General features: G+C 48.8%; 26 non-coding genes and 2 pseudogenes across 26 annotated transcripts; 6 read left to right on the forward strand and 22 right to left on the reverse strand.

Annotated features, from left to right (window-relative positions):
* Positions 1-36: 36 nt before the first annotated feature.
* Positions 37-199, reverse strand: LOC135019887 (U1 spliceosomal RNA). The gene has a single exon (XR_010217386.1). It is a non-coding gene; the product is annotated as a U1 spliceosomal RNA (small nuclear RNA).
* Positions 200-351: 152 nt separating this feature from the next.
* Positions 352-515, reverse strand: LOC135019693 (U1 spliceosomal RNA). The gene has a single exon (XR_010217214.1). It is a non-coding gene; the product is annotated as a U1 spliceosomal RNA (small nuclear RNA).
* Positions 516-1,217: 702 nt separating this feature from the next.
* LOC135019878 (U1 spliceosomal RNA) lies at positions 1,218-1,352 on the reverse strand (annotated as a pseudogene).
* Positions 1,353-1,504: 152 nt separating this feature from the next.
* LOC135019718 (U1 spliceosomal RNA) lies at positions 1,505-1,668 on the reverse strand. Its single transcript, XR_010217238.1, has one exon. It is a non-coding gene; the product is annotated as a U1 spliceosomal RNA (small nuclear RNA).
* A 671-nt stretch (positions 1,669-2,339) lies between these two features.
* On the reverse strand, positions 2,340-2,502 carry LOC135019894 (U1 spliceosomal RNA). The gene has a single exon (XR_010217393.1). It is a non-coding gene; the product is annotated as a U1 spliceosomal RNA (small nuclear RNA).
* Positions 2,503-2,654: 152 nt separating this feature from the next.
* Positions 2,655-2,818, reverse strand: LOC135020012 (U1 spliceosomal RNA). Its single transcript, XR_010217505.1, has one exon. It is a non-coding gene; the product is annotated as a U1 spliceosomal RNA (small nuclear RNA).
* A 671-nt stretch (positions 2,819-3,489) lies between these two features.
* On the reverse strand, positions 3,490-3,652 carry LOC135019860 (U1 spliceosomal RNA). The gene has a single exon (XR_010217365.1). It is a non-coding gene; the product is annotated as a U1 spliceosomal RNA (small nuclear RNA).
* Positions 3,653-3,804: 152 nt separating this feature from the next.
* LOC135019681 (U1 spliceosomal RNA) lies at positions 3,805-3,968 on the reverse strand. The gene has a single exon (XR_010217203.1). It is a non-coding gene; the product is annotated as a U1 spliceosomal RNA (small nuclear RNA).
* Positions 3,969-4,642: 674 nt separating this feature from the next.
* Positions 4,643-4,805, reverse strand: LOC135019835 (U1 spliceosomal RNA). Its single transcript, XR_010217343.1, has one exon. It is a non-coding gene; the product is annotated as a U1 spliceosomal RNA (small nuclear RNA).
* Positions 4,806-4,957: 152 nt separating this feature from the next.
* On the reverse strand, positions 4,958-5,120 carry LOC135019759 (U1 spliceosomal RNA). Its single transcript, XR_010217278.1, has one exon. It is a non-coding gene; the product is annotated as a U1 spliceosomal RNA (small nuclear RNA).
* Positions 5,121-5,794: 674 nt separating this feature from the next.
* Positions 5,795-5,957, reverse strand: LOC135019789 (U1 spliceosomal RNA). The gene has a single exon (XR_010217303.1). It is a non-coding gene; the product is annotated as a U1 spliceosomal RNA (small nuclear RNA).
* Positions 5,958-6,106: 149 nt separating this feature from the next.
* LOC135019839 (U1 spliceosomal RNA) lies at positions 6,107-6,271 on the reverse strand. The gene has a single exon (XR_010217347.1). It is a non-coding gene; the product is annotated as a U1 spliceosomal RNA (small nuclear RNA).
* Positions 6,272-6,941: 670 nt separating this feature from the next.
* Positions 6,942-7,104, reverse strand: LOC135019755 (U1 spliceosomal RNA). The gene has a single exon (XR_010217274.1). It is a non-coding gene; the product is annotated as a U1 spliceosomal RNA (small nuclear RNA).
* Positions 7,105-7,256: 152 nt separating this feature from the next.
* Positions 7,257-7,420, reverse strand: LOC135019722 (U1 spliceosomal RNA). Its single transcript, XR_010217242.1, has one exon. It is a non-coding gene; the product is annotated as a U1 spliceosomal RNA (small nuclear RNA).
* A 972-nt stretch (positions 7,421-8,392) lies between these two features.
* LOC135020005 (U1 spliceosomal RNA) lies at positions 8,393-8,556 on the reverse strand. The gene has a single exon (XR_010217498.1). It is a non-coding gene; the product is annotated as a U1 spliceosomal RNA (small nuclear RNA).
* Positions 8,557-9,230: 674 nt separating this feature from the next.
* Positions 9,231-9,393, reverse strand: LOC135019900 (U1 spliceosomal RNA). The gene has a single exon (XR_010217397.1). It is a non-coding gene; the product is annotated as a U1 spliceosomal RNA (small nuclear RNA).
* A 152-nt stretch (positions 9,394-9,545) lies between these two features.
* On the reverse strand, positions 9,546-9,709 carry LOC135019770 (U1 spliceosomal RNA). Its single transcript, XR_010217285.1, has one exon. It is a non-coding gene; the product is annotated as a U1 spliceosomal RNA (small nuclear RNA).
* A 671-nt stretch (positions 9,710-10,380) lies between these two features.
* LOC135019765 (U1 spliceosomal RNA) lies at positions 10,381-10,543 on the reverse strand. The gene has a single exon (XR_010217284.1). It is a non-coding gene; the product is annotated as a U1 spliceosomal RNA (small nuclear RNA).
* A 152-nt stretch (positions 10,544-10,695) lies between these two features.
* LOC135019884 (U1 spliceosomal RNA) lies at positions 10,696-10,859 on the reverse strand. Its single transcript, XR_010217383.1, has one exon. It is a non-coding gene; the product is annotated as a U1 spliceosomal RNA (small nuclear RNA).
* Positions 10,860-11,533: 674 nt separating this feature from the next.
* LOC135019872 (U1 spliceosomal RNA) lies at positions 11,534-11,696 on the reverse strand. Its single transcript, XR_010217377.1, has one exon. It is a non-coding gene; the product is annotated as a U1 spliceosomal RNA (small nuclear RNA).
* A 152-nt stretch (positions 11,697-11,848) lies between these two features.
* Positions 11,849-12,012, reverse strand: LOC135019697 (U1 spliceosomal RNA). Its single transcript, XR_010217218.1, has one exon. It is a non-coding gene; the product is annotated as a U1 spliceosomal RNA (small nuclear RNA).
* Positions 12,013-12,156: 144 nt separating this feature from the next.
* On the forward strand, positions 12,157-12,272 carry LOC135019947 (U5 spliceosomal RNA). Its single transcript, XR_010217440.1, has one exon. It is a non-coding gene; the product is annotated as a U5 spliceosomal RNA (small nuclear RNA).
* Positions 12,273-12,542: 270 nt separating this feature from the next.
* On the forward strand, positions 12,543-12,659 carry LOC135019991 (U5 spliceosomal RNA). The gene has a single exon (XR_010217484.1). It is a non-coding gene; the product is annotated as a U5 spliceosomal RNA (small nuclear RNA).
* A 286-nt stretch (positions 12,660-12,945) lies between these two features.
* LOC135019992 (U5 spliceosomal RNA) lies at positions 12,946-13,058 on the forward strand. The gene has a single exon (XR_010217485.1). It is a non-coding gene; the product is annotated as a U5 spliceosomal RNA (small nuclear RNA).
* A 4,813-nt stretch (positions 13,059-17,871) lies between these two features.
* On the reverse strand, positions 17,872-18,034 carry LOC135020001 (U1 spliceosomal RNA). The gene has a single exon (XR_010217493.1). It is a non-coding gene; the product is annotated as a U1 spliceosomal RNA (small nuclear RNA).
* Positions 18,035-18,178: 144 nt separating this feature from the next.
* LOC135019942 (U5 spliceosomal RNA) lies at positions 18,179-18,294 on the forward strand. The gene has a single exon (XR_010217435.1). It is a non-coding gene; the product is annotated as a U5 spliceosomal RNA (small nuclear RNA).
* A 270-nt stretch (positions 18,295-18,564) lies between these two features.
* LOC135019970 (U5 spliceosomal RNA) lies at positions 18,565-18,680 on the forward strand. Its single transcript, XR_010217464.1, has one exon. It is a non-coding gene; the product is annotated as a U5 spliceosomal RNA (small nuclear RNA).
* A 286-nt stretch (positions 18,681-18,966) lies between these two features.
* On the forward strand, positions 18,967-19,020 carry LOC135019993 (U5 spliceosomal RNA; annotated as a pseudogene; the record flags this gene model as incomplete).

Here is a 19,020-nt window from a genome sequence, read left to right on the forward strand (position 1 = left end):
AGCAAACTAGGCTGGAGAGAGACCTGAGACAAAGAGATCTGAATTATACGAGAGCCGACCAGGGGAAACGCAAATTATGCAGTCAAGTTTCCCACATTTGGGGAAATCGCAGGAGCAGCACACCCAGAGTGCAATGGGTGAGCCTTGCCCTGGGAGAAGCACCTTCATGATCATAGTATCTCACCTGGCAGTTATGTAGGAGTTGGGCTAGAGCTGGGGAGGGTCGCTGCTCGGGTACCCCCCTGTCAAGTGAAGGAGATCAAACTGAGGCAGCACAATGGAACTCTCGAAAGAAGAACAAGGCTAGAGGAAGATCTGAGACAAAGAAATCTGACTTTTACCAGAGCTGACCAGAGGAAAACACAAACACAGTCCCCCACTACCACAAATAATGCAGTTGAGTTTCCCACATTTGGGGAAATCACAGGGGTCAGCATACACAGAATGCAATGAATGAACCTCACCCTGGGAGAACAATCTTTATGACCATGGTATCTCCTATGCAAAATAAGTATGATTTGGGATAGGGCTGGGGAGGGCCGTTGCTCAGGCACATCTCTGTCAAGTAAAGGAGATTCAACTGAGGCAGCACAAGGGAACTCTCATCTGGGGACAACAACTGCCGGGAGAACACATATTTTCAGATGAACATGGGAGGGCAGAAGGCTGCCTAATACTGAAGCACCCCCAAACAACAAACCAAATGCAACAACTAGTACAAGCATTCCTGGGGGAAGGTCTGCAGAAGACGGATTTGCATACAGTGATGTCATCCAAGCAGTGGGCCAAAGTTGGCTGGAACCCTCATCTGCATATGAAAAGAGAAAAGGGGTATGCAGGGCATGGCGGCCTTTTGCGGCGCTTGGATGACCCTTAGTTCGCATTAAACACCTCCACCCTCCGTCGGTGTGGGGCTCATGTTGGCTATGCCCCAGCCCCTGAAGCATTCAAGCTGATTTCTTGCAGCAGCTGGGCACTGTAACAGCTCCAGAGCTGCTCTGTAAGGCAAGTAAAAGGGTGTGGGCCCTGCAGCACTACCTGTAGTTTGCATTGTGCATCGGAAGGCACAAAGTAAGCAGACAGGAGGAGAAGTCAGGATAGTGCACAAGGGTATAGAAGGGAGGGGCTCAAGAAAAAAGAAGTGGAAACAGACAGCAAACTAGGCTGGAGAGAGACCTGAGACAAAGAGATCTGAATTATATGAGAGCCGACTAGGGGAAACACAAATTATGCAATCAAGTTTCCCATATTTGGGGAAATCGCAGGGGCAGCACACCCAGAGTGCAATGGGTGAGCCTTGCCCTGGGAGAAGCAACTTCATGATCATAGTATCTCACCTGGCAGGTAAGTAGGAGTTGGGCTAGAGCTGGGGAGGGTCGCTGCTCGGGCACCCCCCTGTCAAGTGAAGGAGATCCAACTGAGGCAGCACAAGGGAACTCTTGAAAGAAGAACAAGGCTAGAGGAAGATCTGAGACAAAGAAATCTGACTTTTACCAGAGCTGACCAGAGGAAAGCACAAACACAGTCCCCCACTACCACAAATAATGCAGTTGAGTTTCCCACATTTGGGGAAATCACAGAGGTCAGCATACCCAGAACGCAATGAATGAACCTAACCCTGGGAGAACAATCTTCATGACCATGGTATCTCCTATGCAAAATAAGTATGATTTGGGATAGGGCTGGGGAGGGCCGCTGCTCAGGCACATCTCTGTCAAGTAAAGGAGATTCAACTGAGGCAGCACAAGGGAACTCTCATCTGGGGACAACAACTGCAGGGAGAACACATATTTTCAGATGAACATGGGAGGGCAGAAGGCTGCCTAATACTGAAGCACCCCCAAACAACAAATCAAATGCAACTACTAGTGCAAGCATTCCTGGGGGAAGGCCTGCAGCAGATGGATTTGCATATGGTGATGTCATCCAAGCAGTGGGTCAAAGTTGGCTTCAACCCTCGTCTGCATATGAAAATAAAAAAGGGGTGTGCAGGGCATGGCGGCCTTTTGCGGCGCTTGGATGACCCCTAGTTCGCATTAAACACCTCCACCTTCCTTCGGTGTGGGGCTCATGTTGGCTATGCCCCAGCCCCTGAAGCATTCAAGCTGATTTCTTGCAGCAGCTGGGCACTGTAACAGCTCCAGAGCTGCTCTGTAAAGCAAGTAAAAGGGTGTGGGCCCTGCAGCACTACCTGTAGTTTGCATTGTGCGTTGGAAGGCACAAAGTAAGCAGACGGGAGAAGTCAGGATAGTGCACAAGGGCATAGAAGGGAGCGGCTCAAGAAAAGAGAAGTGGAAACAGACAGCAAACTAGGCTGGAGAGAGACCTGAGACAAAGAGATCTGAATTATACGAGAGCCGACCAGAGGAAACACAAATTATGTAATCAAGTGTCCCACATTTGGGGAAATCGTAGGAGCAGCACACCCAGAGTGCATTGGGTGAGCCTTGCCCTGGGAGAAGCACCTTCCTGATCATAGTATCTCACCTGGCAGGTAAGTAGGAGTTGGGCTAGAGCTGGGGAGGGTCGCTGTTCGGGCACCCCCCTGTCAAGTGAAGGAGATCCAACTGAGGCAGCACAAGGAAACTCTCGAAAAAAGAACAAGGCTAGAAGAAGATCTGAGACAAAGAAATCTGACTTTTACCAGAGCTGACCAGAGAAAAGCACAAACACAGTCCCCCACTACCACAAATAATGCAGTCGAGTTTCCCACATTTGGGGAAATCACAGGGGTCAGCATACCCAGAATGCAATGAATGAACTTCACCCTGGGAGAACAATCTTCATGACAATTGTATCTCCTATGCAAAATAAGTATGATTTGGGATAGGGCTGGGGAGGGCCGCTGCTCAGGCACATCTCTGTCAAGTAAAGGAGATTCAACTGAGGCAGCACAAGGGAACTCTCATCTGGGGACAACAACTGCAGGGAGAACACATATTTTCAGATGAACATGGGAGAGCAGAAGGCTGCCTAATACTGAAGCACCCCCAAACAACAAACCAAATGCAACAACTAGTACAAGCATTCCTGGGAAAAGGTCTGCAGAAGACGGATTTGCATACGGTGATGTCATCCAAGCAGTGGGCCAAAGTTGGCTGGAACCCTCATCTGCATATGAAAAGAGAAAAGGGGTATGCAGGGCATGGCGGCCTTTTGCGGCGCTTGGATGACCCTTAGTTAGCATTAAACACCTCCACCCTCCGTCGGTGTGGGGCTCATGTTGGCTATGCCCCAGCCCCTGAAGCATTCAAGCTGATTTCTTGCAGCAGCTGGGCACTGTAACAGCTCCAGAGCTGCTCTGTAAGGCAAGTAAAAGGGTGTTGGCCCTGCAGCACTACCTGTAGTTTGCATTGTGCGTTGGAAGGCACAAAGTAAGCAGACAGGTGAAGTCAGGAGAGTGCACAAGGGCATAGAAGGCAGCGGCTCAAGAAAAGAGAAGTGGAAACAGACAGCAAACTAGGCTGGAGAGAGACCTGAGACAAAGAGATCTGAATTATACGAGAGCCGACCAGGGGAAACACAAATTATGCAGTCAAGTTTCCCACATTTGGGGAAATCACAGGAGCAGCACACCCAGAGTGCAATGGGTGAGCCTTGCCCTGGGAGAAGCACCTTCATGATCATAGTATCTCACCTGGCAGGTATGTAGGAGTTGGGCTAGAGCTGGGGAGGGTCGCTGCTCGGGTACCCCCCTGTCAAGTGAAGGAGATCAAACTGAGGCAGCACAATGGAACTCTCGAAAGAAGAACAAGGCTAGAGGAAGATCTGAGACAAAGAAATCTGACTTTTACCAGAGCTGACCAGAGGAAAACACAAACACAGTCCCCCACTACCACAAATAATGCAGTTGAGTTTCCCACATTTGGGGAAATCACAGGGGTCAGCATACCCAGAATGCAATGAATGAACCTCACCCTGGGAGAACAATCTTTATGACCATGGTATCTCCTATGCAAAATAAGTATGATTTGGGATAGGGCTGGGGAGGGCCGCTGCTCAGGCACATCTCTGTCAAGTAAAGGAGATTCAACTGAGGCAGCACAAGGGAACTCTCATCTGGGGACAAAAACTGCAGGGAGAACACATATTTTCAGATGAACATGGGAGAGCAGAAGGCTGCCTAATACTGAAGCACCCCCAAACAACAAACCAAATGCAACAACTAGTGCAAGCATTCCTGGGGGAAGGCCTGCAGCAGATAGATTTGCATATGGTGATGTCATCCAAGCAGTGGGTCAAAGTTGGCTTCAACCCTCGTCTGCATATGAAAAGAGAAAAGGGGCGTGCAGGGCATGGTGGCCTTTTGCGGCACTTGGCTGACCCCTAGTTTGCATTAAACACCTCCACCCTCCTTCGGTGTGGGGCTCATGTTGGCTATGCCCCAGCCCCTGAAGCATTCAAGCTGATTTCTTGCAGCAGCTGGGCACTGTAACAGCTCCAGAGCTGCTCTGTAAGGCAAGTAAAAGGGTGTGGGCCCTGCAGCACTACCTGTAGTTCGCATTGTGCGTTGGAAGGCACAAAGTAAGCAGAAAGGAGGAGAAGTCAGGATAGTGCGCAAGGGCATAGAAGGGAGCGGCTCAAGAAAAGAGAAGTGGAAACAGACAGCAAACTAGGCTGGAGAGAGACCTGAGACAAAGATATCTGAATTATACGAGACCTGACCAGGGGAAACACAAATTATGCAGTCAAGTTTCCCACATTTGGGGAAATCGCAGGAGCAGCACACCCAGAGTGCAATGGGTGAGCCTTGCCCTTGGAGAAGCACCTTCATGATCATAGTATCTCACCTGGCAGGTAAGTAGGAGTTGGGCTAGAGCTGGGGAGGGTCGCTGCTCGGGCACCCCCCTGTCAAGTGAAGGAGATCCAACTGAGGCAGCACAAAGGAACTCTCGAAAGAAGAACAAGGCTAGAGGAAGATCTGAGACAAAGAAATCTGACTTTTACCAGAGCTGACCAGAGGAAAGCACAAACACAGTCCACCACTACCACAAATAATGCAGTCGAGTTTCCCACATTTGGGGAAATCACAGGGTTCAGCATACCCAGAGTGCAATGAATGAACCGCACCCTGGAGAACAATCTTCATAACAATGGTATCTCCTATGCAAAATAAGTATGATTTGGGATATGGCTGCGGAGGGCTGCTGCTCAGGCACATCTCTGTCAAGTAAAGGAGATTCAACTGAGGCAGCACAAGGGAACTCTCATCTGGGGACAACAACTGCAGGGAGAACACATATTTTCAGATGAACATGGGAGGGCAGAAGGCTGCCTAATACTGAAGCACCCCCAAACAACAAACCAAATGCAACAACTAGTGCAAGCATTCCTGGGGGAAGGCCTGCAGCAGATAGATTTGCATATGGTGATGTCATCCAAGCAGTGGGTCAAAGTTGGCTTCAACCCTCGTCTGCATATGAAAAGAGAAAAGGGGCGTGCAGGGCATGGTGGCCTTTTGCAGCACTTGGCTGACCCCTAGTTTGCATTAAACACCTCCACCCTCCTTCGGTGTGGGGCTCATGTTGGCTATGCCCCAGCCCCTGAAGCATTCAAGCTGATTTCTTGCAGCAGCTGGGCACTGTAACAGCTCCAGAGCTGCTCTGTAAGGCAAGTAAAAGGGTGTGGGCCCTGCAGCACTACCTGTAGTTCGCATTGTGCGTTGGAAGGCACAAAGTAAGCAGAAAGGAGGAGAAGTCAGGATAGTGCGCAAGGGCATAGAAGGGAGCGGCTCAAGAAAAGAGAAGTGGAAACAGACAGCAAACTAGGCAGGAGAGAGACCTGAGACAAAGAGATCTGAATTATACGAGACCTGACCAGGGGAAACACAAATTATGCAGTCAAGTTTCCCACATTTGGGGAAATCGCAGGGGCAGCACACCCAGAGTGCAATGGGTGAGCCTTGCCCTGGGAGAAGCACCTTCATGATCATAGTATCTCACCTGGCAGGTAAGTAGGAGTTGGGCTAGAGCTGGGGAGGGTCGCTGCTCGGGCACCCCCCTGTCAAGTGAAGGAGATCCAACTGAGGCAGCACAAGGAAACTCTCGAAAGAAGAACAAGGCTAGAGGAAGATCTGAAACAAAGAAATCTGACTTTTACCAGAGATCAGAGGAAAACACAAACACAGTCCCCCACTGCCAACAAATAAAGCAGTCACGTTTCCCACATTTGGGGAAATCACAGGGGTCAGCATACCCAGAATGCAATGAATGAACCTCACCCTGGGAGAGTAATCTTCATGACCATGGTATCTCCTATGCAAAATAAGTATGATTTGGGATAGGGCTGGGGAGGGCCGCTGCTCATGCACATCTCTGTCAAGTAAAGGAGATTCAACTGAGGCAGCACAAGGGAACTCTCATCTGGGGACAACAACTGCAGGGAGAACACATATTTTCAGATGAACATGGGAGGGCAGAAGGCTGCCTAATACTGAAGCACCCCCAAACAACAAACCAAATGCAACAACTAGTGCAAGCATTCCTGGGGGAAGTTCTGCAGAAGACGGATTTGCATACGGTGATGTCATCCAAGTAGTGGGTCAAAGTTGGCTTCAACCCTCATCTGCATATGAAAAGAGAAAAGGGGCGTGCAGGGCATGGCGGCCTTTTGCGGTGCTTGGATGACCCCTAGTTCGCATTAAACACCCCACCCTCCTTTGGTGTGGGGCTCATGTTGGCCATGCCCCATCCCCTGAAGCATTCAAGCTGATTTATTGCAGCAGCTGGGCACTGTAACAGCTCCAGAGCAGCTCTGAACGGCAAGTAAAAGGGTGTGGGCCCTGCAGCACTACCTGTAGTTTGCATTGTGCATTGGAAGGCACAAAGTAAGCAGACAGGAGAAGTCAGGATAGTGCGCAAGGGCATAGAAGGGAGCGGCTCAAGAAAAGAGAAGTTGAAACAGACAGCAAACTAGGCTGGAGAGAGACCTGAGACAAAGAGATCTGAATTATACGAGAATCGACCAGGGGAAACACAAATTATGCAGTCAAGTTTCCCACATTTGGGGAAATCGCAGGAGCAGCACACCCAGAGTGCAATGGGTGAGCCTTGCCCTGGGAGAAGCACCTACATGATCATAGTATCTCACCTGCCAGGTAAGTAGAAGTTGGGCTAGAGCTGGGGAGGGTCGCTGCTCGGGTACCCCCCTGTCAAGTGAAGGAGATCCAACTGAGGCAGCACAAGGGAACTCTCGAAAGAAGAACAAGGCTAAAGGAAGATCTGAGACAAAGAAATCTGACTTTTACCAGAGCTGACCAGAGGAAAGCACAAACACAGTCCCCCACTACCACAAATAAAGCAGTCGAGTTTCCCACATTTGGGGAAATCACAGGGGTCAGCATACCCAGAATGCAATGAATGAACCTCACCGTGGGAGAACAATCTTCATGACCATGGTATCTCCTATGCAAAATAAGTATGATTTGGGATAGGGCTGGGGAGGGCCGCTGCTCAGGCACATCTCTGTCAAGTAAAGGAGATTCAACTGAGGCAGCACAAGGGAACTCTCATCTGGGGACAACAACTGCAGGGAGAACACATATTTTCAGATGAACATGGGAGGGCAGAAGGCTGCCTAATACTGAAGCACCCCCAAACAACAAACCAAATGCATCAACTAGTGCAAGCATTCCTGGGGGAAGGCCTGCAGCAGATGGATTTGCATACGGTGATGTCATCCAAGCAGTGGGTCAAAGTTGGCTTCAACCCTCGTCTGCATATGAAAAGAGAAAAGGGGCGTGCAGGGCATGGCGGCCTTTTGCGGCGCTTGGATGACCCCTAGTTCGCATTAAACACCTCCACCCTCCTTCGGTGTGGGGCTCATGTTGGCTATGCCCCAGCCCCTGAAGCATTCAAGCTGATTTCTTGCAGCAGCTGGGCACTGTAACAGCTCCAGAGCTGCTCTGTACGGCAAGTAAAAGGGTGTGGGCCCTGCAGCACTACCTGTAGTTTGCATTGTGCATTGGAAGGCACAAAGTAAGCAGACAGGAGGAGAAGTCAGGATAGTGCACAAGGGTATAAAAGGGAGGGGCTCATGAAAAAAGAAGTGGAAACAGACAGCAAACTAGGCTGGAGAGAGACCTGAGACAAAGAGATCTGAATTATACGAGAGCCGACCAGGGGAAACACAAATTATGCAGTCAAGCTTCCCACATTTGGGGAAATCAGAGTGCAATGGGTGAGCCTTGCCCTGGGAGAAGCACCTTCATGATCATAGTATCTCACCTGGCAGGTAAGTAGGAGTTGGGCTAGAGCTGGGGAGGGTCGCTGCTCGGGCACCCCCCTGTCAAGTGAAAGAGATCCAACTGAGGCAGCACAAGGAAACTCTCGAAAGAAGAACAAGGCTAGAGGAAGATCTGAGACAAATAAATCTGACTTTTACCAGAGCTGACCAGAGGAAAGCACAAACACAGTCCCTCACTACCACAAATAATGCAGTCGAGTTTCCCACATTTGGGGAAATCACAGGGGTCAGCATACCCAGAATGCAATGAATGAACCTCACCCTGGGAGAACAATCTTCATGACCATGGTATCTCCTATGCAAAATAAGTATGATTTGGGATAGGGCTGGGGAGGGCCGCTGCTCAGGCACATCTCTGTCAAGTAAAGGAGATTCAACTGAGGCAGCACAAGGGAACTCTCATCTGGGGACAACAACTGCAGGGAGAACACATATTTTCAGATGAACATGGGAGGGCAGAAGGCTGCCTAATACTGAAGCACCCCCAAACAACAAACCAAATGCAACAACTAGTGCAAGCATTCCTGGGGGAAGGCCTGCAGCAGATGGATTTGCATACGGTGATGTCATCCAAGCAGTGGGTCAAAGTTGGCTTCAACCCTCGTCTGCATATGAAAAGAGAAAAGGGGCGTGCAGGGCATGGCGGCCTTTTGCGGTGCTTGGATGACCCCTAGTTCACATTAAACACCTCCACCCTCCTTCGGTGTGGGGCTCATGTTGGCTGTGCCCCAGCCCCTGAAGCATTCAAGCTGATTTCTTGCAGTAGCTGGGCACTGTAACAGCTCCAGAGCTGCTCTGTACGGCAAGTAAAAGGGTGTGGGCCCTACAGCACTACCTGTAGTTTGCATTGTGCATTGGAAGGCACAAAGTAAGCAGACAGGAGGAGAAGTCAGGATAGTGCACAAGGGTATAAAAGGGAGGGGCTCATGAAAAAAGAAGTGGAAACAGACAGCAAACTAGGCTGGAGAGAGACCTGAGACAAAGAGATCTGAATTATACGAGAGCCGACCAGGGGAAACACAAATTATGCAGTCAAGCTTCCCACATTTGGGGAAATCGCAGGGGCACCACACCCAGAGTGCAATGGGTGAGCCTTGCCCTGGGAGAAGATCCTTCATGATCATAGTATCTCACCTGGCAAGTAAGTAGGAGTTGGGCTAGAGCTGGGGAGGGTCGCTGCTCGGGCACCCCCCTGTCAAGTGAAAGAGATCCAACTGAGGCAGCACAAGGAAACTCTCGAAAGAAGAACAAGGCTAGAGGAAGATCTGAGACAAATAAATCTGACTTTTACCAGAGCTGACCAGAGGAAAGCACAAACACAGTCCCCCACTACCACAAATAATGCAGTCGAGTTTCCCACATTTGGGGAAATCACAGGGGTCAGCATACCCGGAATGCAATGAATGAACCTCACCCTGGGAGAACAATCTTCATGACCATGGTATCTCCTATGCAAAATAAGTATGATTTGGGATAGGGCTGGGGAGGGCCGCTGCTCAGGCACATCTCTGTCAAGTAAAGGAGATTCAACTGAGGCAGCACAAGGGAACTCTCATCTGGGGACAACAACTGCAGGGAGAACACATATTTTCAGATGAACATGGGAGGGCAGAAGGCTGCCTAATACTGAAGCACCCCCAAACAACAAACCAAATGCAACAACTAGTACAAGCATTCCTGGGGGAAGGCCTGCAGCAGATGGATTTGCATATAGTGATGTCATCCAAGCAGTGGGTCAAAGTTGGCTTCAACCCTCGTCTGCATATGAAAAGAGAAAAGGGGCGTGCAGGGCATGGCGGCCTTTTGCGGCGCTTGGATGACCCCTAGTTCGCATTAAACACCTCCACCCTCCTTCGGTGTGGGGCTCATGTTGGCTATGCCCCAGCCCCTGAAGCATTCAAGCTGATTTCTTGCAGCAGCTGGGCACTGTAACAGCTCCAGAGCTGCTCTGAACGGCAAGTAAAAGGGTGTGGGCCCTGCAGCACTACCTGTAGTTTGCATTGTGCATTGGAAGGCACAAAGTAAGCAGACGGGAGAAGTCAGGATAGTGCGCAAGGGCATAGAAGGGAGCGGCTCAAGAAAAGAGAAGTTGAAACAGACAGCAAACTAGGCTGGAGAGAGACCTGAGACAAAGAGATCTGAATTATACGAGAGCCGACCAGGGGAAACACAAATTATGCAGTCAAGTTTCCCACATTTGGGGAAATCGCAGGAGCAGCACACCCAGAGTGCAATGGGTGAGCCTTGCCCTGGGAGAAGCACCTACATGATCATAGTATCTCACCTGCCAGGTAAGTAGAAGTTGGGCTAGAGCTGGGGAGGGTCGCTGCTCGGGTACCCCCCTGTCAAGTGAAGGAGATTCAACTGAGGCAGCACAAGGGAACTCTCGAAAGAAGAACAAGGCTAGAGGAAGATCTGAGACAAATAAATCTGACTTTTACCAGAGCTGACCAGAGGAAAGCACAAACACAGTCCCCCACTACCACAAATAATGCAGTCGAGTTTCCCACATTTGGGGAAATCACAGGGGTCAGCATACCCAGAATGCAATGAATGAACCTCACCCTGGGAGAACAATCTTCATGACCATGGTATCTCCTATGCAAAATAAGTATGATTTGGGATAGGGCTGGGGAGGGCCGCTGCTCAGGCACATCTCTGTCAAGTAAAGGAGATTCAACTGAGGCAGCACAAGGGAACTCTCATCTGGGGACAACAACTGCAGGGAGAACACATATTTTCAGATGAACATGGGAGGGCAGAAGGCTGCCTAATAATGAAGCACCCCCAAACAACAAACCAAATGCAACAACTAGTGCAAGCATTCCTGGGGGAAGGCCTGCAGCAGATGGATTTGCATACGGTGATGTCATCCAAGCAGTGGGTCAAAGTTGGCTTCAACCCTCGTCTGCATATGAAAAGAGAAAAGGGGCGTGCAGGGCATAGCGGCCTTTTGCGGCGCTTGGATGACCCCTAGTTCGCATTAAACACCTCCACCCTCCTTCGGTGTGGGGCTCATGTTGGCTATGCCCCAGCCCCTGAAGCATTCAAGCTGATTTCTTGCAGCAGCTGGGCACTGTAACAGCTCCAGAGCTGCTCTGTACGGCAAGTAAAAGGGTGTGGGCCCTGCAGCACTACCTGTAGTTTGCATTGTGCATTGGAAGGCACAAAATAAGCAGACAAGAGGAGAAGTCAGGATAGTGCACAAGGGTATAAAAGGGAGGGGCTCATGAAAAAAGAAGTGGAAACAGACAGCAAACTAGGCTGGAGAGAGACCTGAGACAAAGAGATCTGAATTATACGAGAGCCGACCAGGGGAAACACAAATTATGCAGTCAAACTTCCCACATTTGGGGAAATCGCAGGGGCACCACACCCAGAGTGCAATGGGTGAGCCTTGCCCTGGGAGAAGCACCTTCATGATCATAGTATCTCACCTGGCAGGTAAGTAGGAGTTGGGCTAGAGCTGGGGAGGGTCGCTACTCGGGCACCCCCCTGTCAAGTGAAAGAGATCCAACTTAGGCAGCACAAGGAAACTCTCGAAAGAAGAACAAGGCTAGAGGAAGATCTGAGACAAATAAATCTGACTTTTACCAGAGCTGACTAGAGGAAAGCACAAACACAGTCCCCCACTACCACAAATAATGCAGTCGAGTTTCCCACATTTGGGGAAATCACAGGGGTCAGCATACCCAGAATGCAATGAATGAACCTCACCCTGGGAGAACAATCTTCATGACCATGGTATCGCCTATGCAAAATAAGTATGATTTGGGATAGGGCTGGGGAGGGCCGCTGCTCAGGCACATCTCTGTCAAGTAAAGGAGATTCAGCTGAGGCAGCACAAGGGAACTCTCATCTGGGGACAACAACTGCAGGGAGAACACATATTTTCAGATAAAAATCTTGGTCATGCTCTGGTTTCTCTTCAGAACGAACAAATCTTTCGCCTCTTACTAAAGATTTCCGTGGAGAGGAGCAAAACCGAGTTTTATCTCAATTTTTGCATGCCCCATCTTTTTGGGGTTTCTTTTACCGGTTTAAAGATAGAATGAGTGTGCTTTAATGTAAGCTCATTTGCATAGAAATGACAGTAAATGTTTATTTATGTTCAAACAGAACTTTCTTGACCATGCTACTTGCTTTAAAGATCTGGGAGCACATGGAATACAGTACAAACCATGCTTATAGCAAGGAGAAGCCAGGTGAGAAATCTGCTTTCTTTCAAATTGGGCGCTCACTTTGATCTGAATGAGGACTGCTGGCACAGCACTCAGGCGACAGGTGGAATCTTGGTCATGCTCTGGTTTCTCTTCAGAATGAACAAATCTTTCGCCTTTTATTAAAGATTATCCGTGGAGAGGAGCAAAACTGAGTTTTATCTAAATTTTTGCATGCCCCATATTATTGGGGTTTCTTTTATCAGTTTAAAGACAGAACGAGTGTGCTTTCTTGTTAGCTTTAATGTAAGTTTATTTGCATAACAATGACAATAAATGTCTGTTTCTTTTCAAGCAGAACTTTCTTGACCATACTAATTGCTTGAAAGATCTGGGAGCACATGGAAAAGAGTACAAACCATGTTTATAGCAAGGGGAAGCCTGGTGAGAAATCTGCTTTCTTTCTTTCAAATTGGGTGCTCACTTTGAGCTGAATGAGGACTGCTGGCATGGCACTCAGGCGACAGGTGGAATCTTGGTCATGCTCTGGTTTCTCTTCAGAACGAACAAATCTATCGCCTTTTACTAAAGATTTCCATGGAGAGGAGCAAAACTGAGTTTTATCTCAATTTTTGCATGCCCCATATCATACCTCCCAACTGTCCCGATTTTCGCGGGACAGTCCCGTTTTTTGGGGACTGTCCCGCTGTCCCACCTGCGGGCCGCAGTGTCCCGCGGTGGGGAGGACAGTTGGGAGGCTCTGTCTGTCGCTGCCCTGCTTAGCAGAGCAGCGGTGAATAGTCGCTGTGCGCACAGCGTCTATTCACTGAAGTCAGAGGGAGAGGTGGCATGCCAGCGGCTCACAGAGCGCTGGGCATGCCCCCTCAGTGCCGAAAACGGGGGCGTGACTCGCGATCGCGGGTCCTCCCGCGAAGCCATGCCCCTTTTTACTTAGGCCACGCCCTTTTTGGGAGCGCGTGCGACTTCGCCGCGCGTGTGTCCCTCTTTGCGAGCCGACAAAGTTGGGAGGTATGCCCATATTATTGGGGTTTCTTTTATCAGTTTAAAGACAGAACGAGTGTGCTTTCTGGTTAGCTTTAATGTAAGTTTATTTGCATAACAATGACAGTAAATGTTTGTTTCTTTTCAAACAGAACTTTCTTGACCATGCTACTTGCTTGAAAGATCTGGGAGCACATGGAAAACAGTACAAACCATGCAGTATCACAAGAGCCTTTATTTGATCTTTCATGAAGATAGAGCAGAATTGAGGACACGTCAACAATTTCTGCCGAAGGTGGTTCATCTTTCCACATGGTGCCTTTGGCCACTGACACCTTCGTTGAGTCAAAGTCTCTGGCTGTGGTCAGAACTTTGAAAATTTATGTCACCAGAACGGTTCAGATTAGGAAAACAGAGGCTCTGTTTGTCCTGTATGCTCCCAACAGGATTGGGTGTCCTGCTTCCATGTAGACCATTATGCGCTGGATCTGTGGTAAGATTCAGCATGCTCATTCCATGGCAGGATTGCCGTTACTGAATTAGGTGAAGACCCATTCTACTAGAAAGGTGGGTTCATCCTGGGCAGCAGGTCGGGGAGTCTCGGCATTGCAACTTTGCCGAGCAGCTATTTAGTAAACACTTTTGCTAAGTTTTACAAGTTTGATACCTTGGCCGATGATAACTTCAAGTTGGGTCATTCGGTGCTGCAGAGTCGTACGCACTCTTCCACCCGTTCAAGAGCTTTGGTATAACCCCATGGTTCTTAATGTGACCCCAGCATCCTCTAGGTCGTATGAGAAAATAGGATTTTAATACCTACCGGTAAATCCTTTTCTCTTAGTCTGTAGAGGATGCTGGGCACCCGTCCCAGTCCATACTGTGTCTGCAGTTATTACTTGTGGTTATACACATGTTGTGTTATGGTTCTGGTCAGCTTTTTGCTGCAATTATTCATGCCGTTGGCTTGTGTTCTGTTGAATGCCACGTTCTGCGGCATGCTTAAGGTGTGAGCTGGTAAGATGCTCACCTTAGTTTAACAATAAATCCTTTCCTCGAAATGTCCGTCTCCATGGGCACAGTTCCTATAACTGGAGTCTGGAGGAGGGGCATAGAGGGAGGAGCCAGTTCACACCCTTTGATAGTCTTAAAGTGCCCATGTCTCTTGCGGATCCCGTCTATACCCCATGGTTCTTAATGTGACCCCAGCATCCTCTACGGACTAAGAGAAAAGGATGCCCTTGCGCACTATCCTGACTTCTCCTCCCGTCTGCTTACTTTGTGCCTTCCAACGCACAATGCAAACTACAGGTGGTGCTGCAGGGCCCACACCCTTTTACTTGCCTTACAGAACAGCTCTGGAGCTGTTACAGTGCCCAGCTGCTGCAAGAAATCAGCTTGAATGCTTCAGGGGATGGGGCATGGCCAACATGAGCCCCACACCAAAGGAGGGTGGGGGTGTTTAATGAGAACTAGGGGTCATCCAAGCACTGCAAAAGGCCGCCATGCCCTGCACGCCCCTTTTCTCTTTTCATATGCAGATGAGGGTTCCAGCCAACTTTGGCCCACTGCTTGAATAACATCACTGTATGCAAATCCGTCTGCTGCAGACCTTCCCCCAGGAAGGCTTGTACTAGATGTTGCATATGGTTTGATATTTGATGGTGCTTCAGTATTAGGCAGCCTTCCGCCCTCCCATGTTCATCTGAAAAGATGTGGTCTCCCTGCAGTTGTTGTCCCCAGACGAGAGTTCCCTTGTGCTTCCTCAGTTGAATCTCCTTAACTTGACGGGGGAGGGGCTGCCCGAGCAGCCACCCTCCCCAGCCCTATCCCAACTCATACTTAGTTTGCATATGAGATCTCTTGATCATGAAGATTGTTCTCACAGGGTGAGGTTCATCCATTATATTTTAAAATAGGAAGGTACAAATTACATATTTGAATTGCATTTATGTGCTGGATTCAAATGTCCCCCCCCCCCCTTCCTTTCTCAATTGTGCCCGTCAGCAGCTATTCTAAGGTTGCTGCCAATGGGTGTGACACATTAATTTCTTCTGTGGGGTACACTGGACTCCACAAGGATTCACATTGGGGTGTAGAGTAGGATCTTGATCTGAGGCACCAACCGGCTCAAAGCTTTTGACTGTTCCCAAGATGCTCAGTGCATTCTCCTCTATAACCCCGCTTCCATGAACAGGGAGCTCAGTTTGTAGTTGGTGCCTTCAGTAGCAGGCCACTTAACAGGGGCCTGCCTCAGGCAGCCTATTCTTAGCTATAAATTTTGACAAGAAAAGAAGAACTTGTTTTATGAGAATCTACAAGGGCTGCAGCAGGCTAGGTCTAATAGACATCTTTACTGCAGCTTCATCACTCCCAGCGGCGCTGTATACACCCGTGCCCTGGTTGCTGGGTCACTGCAGCGGAGGGTCCGGTTTCATCCTAAGGTCAGTCACACACACACCACCCTTCCGGATCACGAGGCCGCTGATGAAGGGGAGCGTGGCCGTAGGGGGTGGACCGTGTGCGCACTGGCGTGGACACTGATTACTGGGCAGCCGCTCCACTAGCCACCAGGTACAGTTAAGGAGCACAGGTCTGGGGGTTTTTCTCCTATATTAACCCAATTTTGTACTGCCCGCAGCGCATTGTGATAGGTAATAGGGCCTGATTCAGGTTGGATTGCAATCACAATAAGCGATCCAACTGCAAAAATTGCTAAGAGCATACGCATGTGCCTGCATTTTCTGCGGCACCCCGCAGAGAATGCGATCGCCTCTGCCTGTCAATCGGGGCGGGGGGGGATAGGTGGGTCAGCAACACTCCATTTCCAAGTCAGGGATGGAGCGGTGCGGGGGCAAGGCTTCAAAATGGGGTCTGCAACGGAGTAGACACAGGGGGCGTGGTCACAGCGGCTGTATGACATCACATTCAGCCGCTGTGATCACAAAAATGGTGGCGGCTTCCTGCGCGCACATACAGTCTGCACCAGCAGGAGGCTACACCATTTTTTATGATCACGCTGAACTGCAGTGCGACTGCAATTACAGCATGGTCAAGAAGGGAGGCGTCATGCTGGGTGGCCATGCCCTTTCACTGTGCAGGAGCCAGCACCGCTCACACACTAGTCCCCGGGTGCAGCCCCCAACCCCCGGGACACCCGGAGCAACAAAATGTAGATTCAGGCCACCAGGCCACGCCCCTACCTATGAAACCATGCCTCCTTTTTACCATTGCGCTGCTTATCTGCGCGCACTGCATTACAATCTCCCTCGCCACCTCTCTGGGTGTCACCAGTGATAGTGACACCTCTGCCATGCTTGTAGCAGCTGGTCCTAAGATCTACGCCTCAAGCCCTGAGTGTTTGCCCTTGTGACTTGTTGATCATCATAGCGAAGCAGATGCTTACAGAAAACTGCAGGGGCTTAGATTGAAAATAAAAAAATTGATTGGTATAAGGTAGAGAGGAGCGGGTTCGGTTCTCCGAGAACCGAATTCCCCACGAACTCCACGTTGTTTACACTGGTCCGAGGCAGGCTCGGTTGTTCCCGCCTGACTCGCAAAACCTGAACAAGGGAAAATGTCATCATCCCGCTGTCGGATTCTCGCGAGATTCGGATTCCATATAAAGAGCTGCGCGTTGCCGCCATTTTTACTCGTGCATTGAAGAGAGAGCGGAATGGACGTGGCTATGTTCTCTCAGTGGAAATCTCAATATCAGTGCTCAGTATCAGTGGTTACTTATTGCTGCTCAGTAATACTAGTAGTGTGTCTCTCCTGCTCAGTGTCAGTTCTCAGTAGTATCCTCATCAGTGCTCAGTATCACTGCTCATTGTCTTGTGCTGCATTGTGGTGCTCAGCATACTACAGTACATTACTAATAGTCCAGTGCTGCATCTTGCTGCTCAGTGTCAGTTCTAGTATCCTCATCAGTGCTCACTATCACTGTTCATTGCATTTTGGTTTTCTGTATACTACAGTAACATAGTAATATAGTAACATATAGTAACATAGTTTTTGAGGTTGAATAGAGGCAAATTGCCCATCGTGTTCAACCTGTTTTAAGTTGTGATGATTCTACATACTTGCTGAATAATGTTTTATGACTAGTTAGCTACTATAACTCATGTTACCCCCGGATTAACCATGTTGATATTTTAAGTATTATAACCTTAGATAGCTTTTTCATTCAGAAATGTATCCATTCCTTTTTTAAATCCAATTACAGAGTCCGCCATTACCACCTTCCCTGGCAGGGAATTCCACATCCTGATTGCCCTAACAGTGAAGATCATAGTATCTCACCTGGCAGATAAGTAGGAGTTGGGCTAGAGCTGTGGAGGATTGCTGCTCGGGCACCCCCTGTCAAGTGAAGGAGATCCAACTGAGGCAGCACAAGGGAACTCTCGAAAGAAGAACAAGGCTAGAGGAAGATCTGAGACAAAGAAATCTGACTTTTACCAGAGCTGACCAGAGGAAAGCACAAACACAGTCCCCCACTACCACAAATAATGCAGTCGAGTTTCCCACATTGGGGAAATCACAGGGGTCAGCATACCCAGAATGCAATGAATGAACCTCACCCTGGGAGAACAATCTTCATGACCATGGTATCTCCTATGCAAAATAAGTATGATTTGGGATAGGGCTGGGGAGGGCCGCTGCTCAGGCACATCTCTGTCAAGTAAAGGAGATTCAACTGAGGCAGCACAAGGGAACTCTCATCTGGGGACAACAACTGCAGGGAGAACACATATTTTCAGATGAAAATCTTGGTCATGCTCTGGCTTCTCTTCAGAACGAACAAATCTTTCGCCTTTTACTAAAGATTTCCGTGGAGAGGAGCAAAACTGAGTTTTACCTCAATTTTTGCATGCCCCATCTTTTTGGATTTTCTTTTATCGGTTTAAAGATAGAATGAGTGTGCTTTAATGAAAGCTCATTTGCATAGAAATTACAGTAAATGTTTGTTTCTTTTCAAACAGAACTTTCTTGACCATGCTACTTGCTTGAAAGATCTGGGAGCACATGGAATACAGTACAAACCATGCTTATAGCAAGGAGAAGCCAGGTGAGAAATCTGCTTTCTTTCAAATTGGGCGCTCACTTTGATCTGAATGAGGACTGCTGGCATGGCACTCAGGCGACAGGTGGAATCTTGGTCATGCTCTGGTTTCTCTTCAGAATGAACAAATCTTTCGCCATTTATTAAAGATTTCCGTGGAGAGGAGCAAAACTGAGTTTTATCTCAATTTTTGCATGCCCCATATTATTGGGGTTTCTTTTATCAGTTTAAGGACAGAATGAGTGTGCTTTCTTGTTGGCTTTAATGTAAGTTTATTTGTATAACAATGACAGTAAATGTCTGTTTCTTTTCAAACAGAACTTTCTTGACCATGCTACTTGCTTGAAAGATCTGGGAGCACATGGAAAAGAGTAAAAACCATGCTTATAGCAAGGGGAAGCCTGGTGAGAAATCTGCTTTCTTTCTTTCAAATTGGGTGCTCACTTTGAGCTGAATGAGGACTGCTGGCATGGCACTCAGGCGACAGGTGGAATCTTGGTCATGCTCTGGTTTCTCTTCAGAACGAACAAATCTTTCGCCTTTTACTAAAGATTT

This window comes from Pseudophryne corroboree, unplaced genomic scaffold (assembly GCF_028390025.1).
Source record: "Pseudophryne corroboree isolate aPseCor3 unplaced genomic scaffold, aPseCor3.hap2 scaffold_337, whole genome shotgun sequence".
NCBI classification, from domain to species: domain Eukaryota; kingdom Metazoa; phylum Chordata; class Amphibia; order Anura; family Myobatrachidae; genus Pseudophryne; species Pseudophryne corroboree.